The sequence below is a fragment of the Teleopsis dalmanni genome, chromosome 2 (genome assembly GCF_002237135.1).
Source record: "Teleopsis dalmanni isolate 2A chromosome 2, ASM223713v2, whole genome shotgun sequence".
NCBI lineage: Eukaryota > Metazoa > Arthropoda > Insecta > Diptera > Diopsidae > Teleopsis > Teleopsis dalmanni.
In genome coordinates, this window is record NC_051847.1 from 16,907,841 (window position 1) to 16,914,290 (window position 6,450).

Sequence of the window (6,450 nt, forward strand, 5' to 3'; positions counted from 1 at the left end):
ATTTAGAGTTATTACTTATGTATAATAATGTCATTGTGTATTATTTGCTTTTGAAACACAATGATATTAACGAAAACTACAGTGCCGATTTATTCGACAAAGCAGTTACAAATTTTCTCCTGACAACAGATGAAAGCGTTAGAAGAATATCGATAGTGTTCTGCAAATAATTGTCAAAAGACTGCATCATTAAACAGAACAAGAGAGAGCGACAAGGAGAGACAATTATTTAATGTATATTTAAATTAAAACTTTTGGTAACTAAACTTCATAGAAGAAAATCGAGGGAATTGTTCAGATCGAAGGGTATATAACTGGTCACTTAACATTATACAGATAAGCTCTGAGATTATAAGTACCGTTCCCAGGTTACTGTAAAAGTTGTAAGGACGATAAAAAAGAAAAATCGCTTCTAAAGCTATCCATCTCTGACTAAAAGCAGAACGAAGATCTTGAATAATTGTGCTTTTAGCATACCTATGAAATTATCTAATACTAACATTAAATACACTTATGATAAATTCAGAAGGACTGAATAAATATACTAATTCTTGTTCTTCTTGTTCCTATTCTTTTATTTATAAGTATCTATAACTTTAATGAATCTTTTTTGACTCAATAATAAATTAAGGAAAACTTATACACTAAATAGCAAACTTAAATGTGCAAAGTGTCAACTAAAATTAACGAAAATTTGAAACTTTTTCAAAAAGAATTTTTCGATCTTTAAACTGTATTCCATTACTTTTAAAGTAGTCCGCCTATTATGGCGGTAATAGTAATTCATACCTATTCGTAACACGTTATGACACTGTAATTATATTCTAATTTTTAAAATATTTTTTGAAGAGAATTAAATTAGAATAAGAATAAAATATTGTATTTCAGAATAGAATATTTTGGAATATTGAGTCATTTATATTCAAATACTCGTAAAAATTGATTAATATGAGTCAAATAATATATTTAGCACCATTTCCAATAACAAGTTTTCTATTAACAAGCTTAATCTATTTAATTTGTCAATATTTTCATCATTGATGAACGTGTTTATATACACAGGTCTCAAGCTTCTCGAAATCGCTTATATCATTCATAATGATATGAATGAATATATAATAATGATGGTTGTAATCTAGCATAGTGTTTAAAGAGTTTGTAACAATTTTAATACTTTGCTGCACTTAATTTTGTTTTAATATAAAATTGCATAGAAACTCTCTGATCCGGCTTTTTGCCACAGAAAGAATATATTTTTTATTCATTTGTTTGACAAACACATAACTTAGTATTGCAGTTTTATTATAGTTAATATGTGTGTTAACAACAGTACAACTAATATACAAAAAAGGAATCTGCTCGGTATGCAAGATATAGTGCGTATAGTTTTAAATTTCTATTACTTTTTGATCACACACCCTAAATACACATTTTTAAACAACATTTCATGTGATACAGACTTATAGTGTCAGACTTATTTAAAATATTTTTTTGTTTTAATTTGCAAAAATTTGTTTATATTGCCAATATTTTTTCTAAAGTAATCTCACTTCTGTAAGTACCAAATTTTTTCTTAATAACAACAAACAAAACTCAGAACTAATGATTTTTATCACTTACAAGTGCATAAATCACAGTAAACATCTGTCAAGTAATAAAGTGAACTACGAGAAGATAAAAACGCATAAAGAACATATTTACAGCACATATTTGTAATGTTTTATTTACTACCAACTACTAATGGCTGCCGGAAGACTAAAGGATACACATACGGCCGACCAACCAACGAGAACAAAAGAGCCGCCAAATCTATTATCTGCGATACGCATTCAGTGGCAAAGGAGTAGTCAACAAACTCTTGGTTTTATACAAATTTTTCCACTAAACTTTATTAATACTGAAGCAAATTTATAAAGGGTTCTTAAGTTAATAATAGAAAGTACGTAACATGAAATAAAAGTGTATTACTTAGTATAAGTACGATGCTAAGAAGGTAGTATGTTACAGAACTTTTAAATGTCCTTAAAAATCGCTTTTAAGAGTGTTTATAACATATATCAGCACTCTATTTTTCGTTCAATATTTTTCTTTACAGAAAAAACTATTAACACTTTCAAAACAATATTTATATACAAATCCGAATATATGTATGTTCCTTAAAATAAAGTACTCAGGAAATAATTCCATACGCTCGCATATTCTACACAAATGCCTTTGCCAAACTATTAAAATTTATGGTACCAAAGGAGTATTTTAGTTAAATTTATTAGTAAAATTCGTAAAAAAAATATTTTTATTTCTATGTAATAAGTTTTTATAGTTTTTTATTTCAAATATATTGTTTTATACTTTGCATGTATATTTTTACTGTATAGTTTATTCCATCTTTATACGCCTCTTTGAAATTAAATTAAAGCAATGAAAATCTGGTATCTGAGTTAACTAAGTTAACGATTAAATAATGATTATTTAATATGGCAAAGCACTGTTAACTACCACCTTTCTAAAATGGAACTAATGATAATGATACCTATAAAGTTTATCAAGAAGTATTCATGCATCTATGTATATAAATTATACGTAGTCAATGGAAAAATCCTTTCGAACTATAAAGACATTAGAGTACATTATAGAGTACATTAAAACCAAACGAACTTTAAAGGAGTTTAATTCGAACATCTGGTCCGTTTTTTTAAAAAAAAACCTAAAAGGTTCCACAAGAGGTATAACATACCCATATGGTGTCGTAGTACATAAAGAATTTTTAGACCTACTCCATTTTGCAAGCTAATATAAAAAATCAAGCTGATTTATGTAAGAATTAAAATAAAGCAAATTTGGAAGAATTTAGTTGTGCACAATTTTGAAGTATGGGATTTAGGTCCAAGGTAATATATTTGATACTAAGGTCAAAAGGAAGAAAAGTCAAAATACAAGCAACGGTTTTGATTTTTAACCCATAATAACACTAATAGATTGTTTAGTAAGTTCACAGAATGGATATTAAAAAGGCGCATTTTTATTTAATAAACATACGGTCCTTCATGTTTGGATCCCACATCTGTATTAGTTTTCAGAAAGATCTATAAAATGACACTATTATTTTCAATGAAATTCACTTTACAAGAAAGAATTTTTTCAGTTTTGCTGTTACTCATCCTAATACAAAGCGGAATTATAAGCGAAATTATAAGCGAAATTATAAGCGGTATTAATAGATTCGCATATTTCTGTAAAAATTTAAGAAGTATAAAATAATAAAAAATTTTTGATAATAAGTTTCATATACCGGTAATTTTCTAAACAGATATTGAGTGAATAGGATAATATATAATAACAATGTGAATTTAGATCTCATCATATAGACTGCAAAAATTAAAATCTATTGTTAAAACAGAAATAAAATCAATATTATACAAGGAAATCAATAACTCTCTTATTAAGATGCCCTGTAGAGATATCAATCTTACAGTAGGTTTACTTACAGTTTATTATATTTTAGGTAACCATGCTAGGAGACTAAATCTTCCTTTCAGTCATGCCTGTCACAGTTGCGGTGAGGACGATGAAAATGCCTGCGATCTGGTCTGTTTCTTTCCGCAATATGCGCGGCACTGGCGTAACACTTTAGGGGTTTCTTTTTTGCGAATTTTAGCGAACTGCAAGACCTCCCTCTGGATAGCATTATAAGCTTTGCATTATAAGGCGGTTCTAAGCGGTAGTAACCCTTGAGTTTTTAATTATATAATAACACAACAGGCCTGTCGGCGTTAGAAGATCCCTTGGGATCGCCGACATAGCCTACTCTAATCTAACCTATGGTAAACTGTAAGAACTAGCTGATAGAAGACAGTTGGTCAATCTTCTTATAGATAAATATGTTCAATATAAGACAGTTCAGATTTTTTGATGATGAGCAAAGTTTAATTATTATTATTATTCAAAGCTTCAAACTAAGTTCTATTGACATAAAATCATAAGTACTATTTTAATTGTATTGAAACTCATAAAGAATGAGTTTCTTTATTATGGAATTTTGCACTATTTCCTATTTTCTTCCGACTTAAAATTATTTGTAAAAGCAAAAGGGAATCCATCCATTAACATGCCAACACATTTGCCAACTATTTTTAATAAACCAACAATTAAAAAACACATAAACAATAAAAATGCATGTCGAAACTATACTAAAACAATAATTAAAAACAACAAAGTACAAATTCAGAATGCAACTTCTTGCTATAAAACCAAAAATTTACATTCAAATATGAAACAAAATTCAGAACAAAAATAAAGCAAGAAATTTTAATGATTTCGAAAAGCTTCAAGTGAGTGAAGAAACTCGAAAATCAGAACAAAAATAATATAAATAATTTATGAAATATGCTGCCACAGACAAAAGCCAGAAAAGTCAGAAAAGCCCCAAAGAAACCAAAACAATGCGAGAGTAGAGGAAGTAAGAGTTTACGACTGGAAACAGGCATATCTGTTGGATGGCTTACCATAGCCAGGCTATCAAGCCTTACCATCAAGCTTTACCGACCCAAGCTAAACGAAACCTAAGCGGAGGTAAGAACAATGATTGTCTTAAGGAAATGCAATTATATGAAGTTTTTTTTTTTCAGTTCACGTATTTTTCAGCTCAACTTTCCGTTGTTCTTCTACCTTCAATTGTCGGCATTAAACTATAAAATTTAATAATGTGACTTTTTCTAACTGAACGTAGAAGTAAGCAAATTGAAATGGAATTTATGCAATGTATTTTTAGAAATTTTTAAGGAATTATGACATACAGATCAAGCTAAATACATAAATGAATAAACGAATAAATGAACGTAAAAAATACTAAAAATATATTAAAGACATAAACAAATAGACAGACGGACATACGGAGAGACAGTATAATGTGTATAAATACGTATATATAAAACAAACTAAAAGATGGTTAAAGCTGACATACGAAACATATGATTATCGTCAAGTTTGCCCTGTGGTATGAGTAATTTCAAATAGAATTGCATACGAGTTGGTAAAATAAAAATTATATTAATATGCAGCCTAGGATATATATTTTTTCAATTTTACTATTCTTACTCATGCAATGAAATTTTTGCAATAGCATTTTAAGAAAGTCTACAAAAGACAGATTTAAAATATAAATATTGTATATATAAAAAAAATTTTTTTTTTTGGTTTTTAGTAAAGCTTCAACTTGACTGGAATGGGAGTGGACATATGGCAGCGTTGTGGTTCACGGTTGTGCACTTAGTAGGGCACGTCTCGCGCGAATGCTATGCAAAAACCATTAATATGACCATTAAGGTAAGTCCTCATATTAAAGTGTATGAGAAATATATTGCATAGCCAAGGACCTATGGCATTTTTCTATTTACATAAAAGTATTTTTTTTTTTTCAGAGGTATAATTTATTTTAATGTTGGTATTTATCATATTCTCATATGTAATTTTTTTTTTCTCTTACAGTCATCATTTTCAATTAAATTATTGTTTATTTTTTTTTTATTATTTTACTTCTCTAAAAAATTGTATTAATTTTTTTTTTTTGTAAATTGCATTAGTTTTTATCATTTTACATATGCATATAATTTAAACACGTTTCAAAGGTATTATTTATAATTTAGTTAAAGAGATTTATTTGCTCAGCGATTTCCATCAATTAACAGAGTTTATTTAATTTTAAATTTCCTATTTTTGACGATAATAAAAATAAACATAAATTTCTAGTCAAAACAATTGATTGTAATAACAAAAATAATTCGTAGCTCATTAATCTAAGCTTAAAATAATATTTATCTAACAAATTAATATTGTTTTGTCATAGAAATTAAAAAAACAAGAATTGTTTTTCAAATTAATAAAACAATATATCCGAAACGCCAATAGTTCAAATAGCTAAAAGCTACATTGCCAAATATCTATGTGAACCTGTATTAGCAGAGACCAAATATTCAACTGTGCGAAAATTTAGTGTGACTACACGCACCTTAGCCTAAAGCCGATAAGTTAAATAAATAGCACCACAATCCAATTGTGGCCTTTCCCAAACCGTTTTTACTAGGGCGGCAAGCACAACTACCTTAGATGAAATATGTGCCGAAAAATAAATAAATTAGAACAATCGAAAATTTTTCATTGAATTTACATGTAAAATTTACGATAAACACACAGTGGCGGGTAAAATCGAAATAAATAATGTATTAAAATTTATTTTTAAATATAATTAATTTATTAGCATATTTTACAACAAATTAATAAAACTTCAGAAAAAAAAGCGAACATACAATTCAAGTACGGCTTTGCGTTAGTTGGCTAATGAACGCTGACCCTAAGTTTTAAATTTGGCAGGGCATGAGTTCAATCTCTGGTACTTGCAGTCTCAAAAAAGTATTTACGAATAATGAAGTATCTAAATAAATATTTGGATAACTA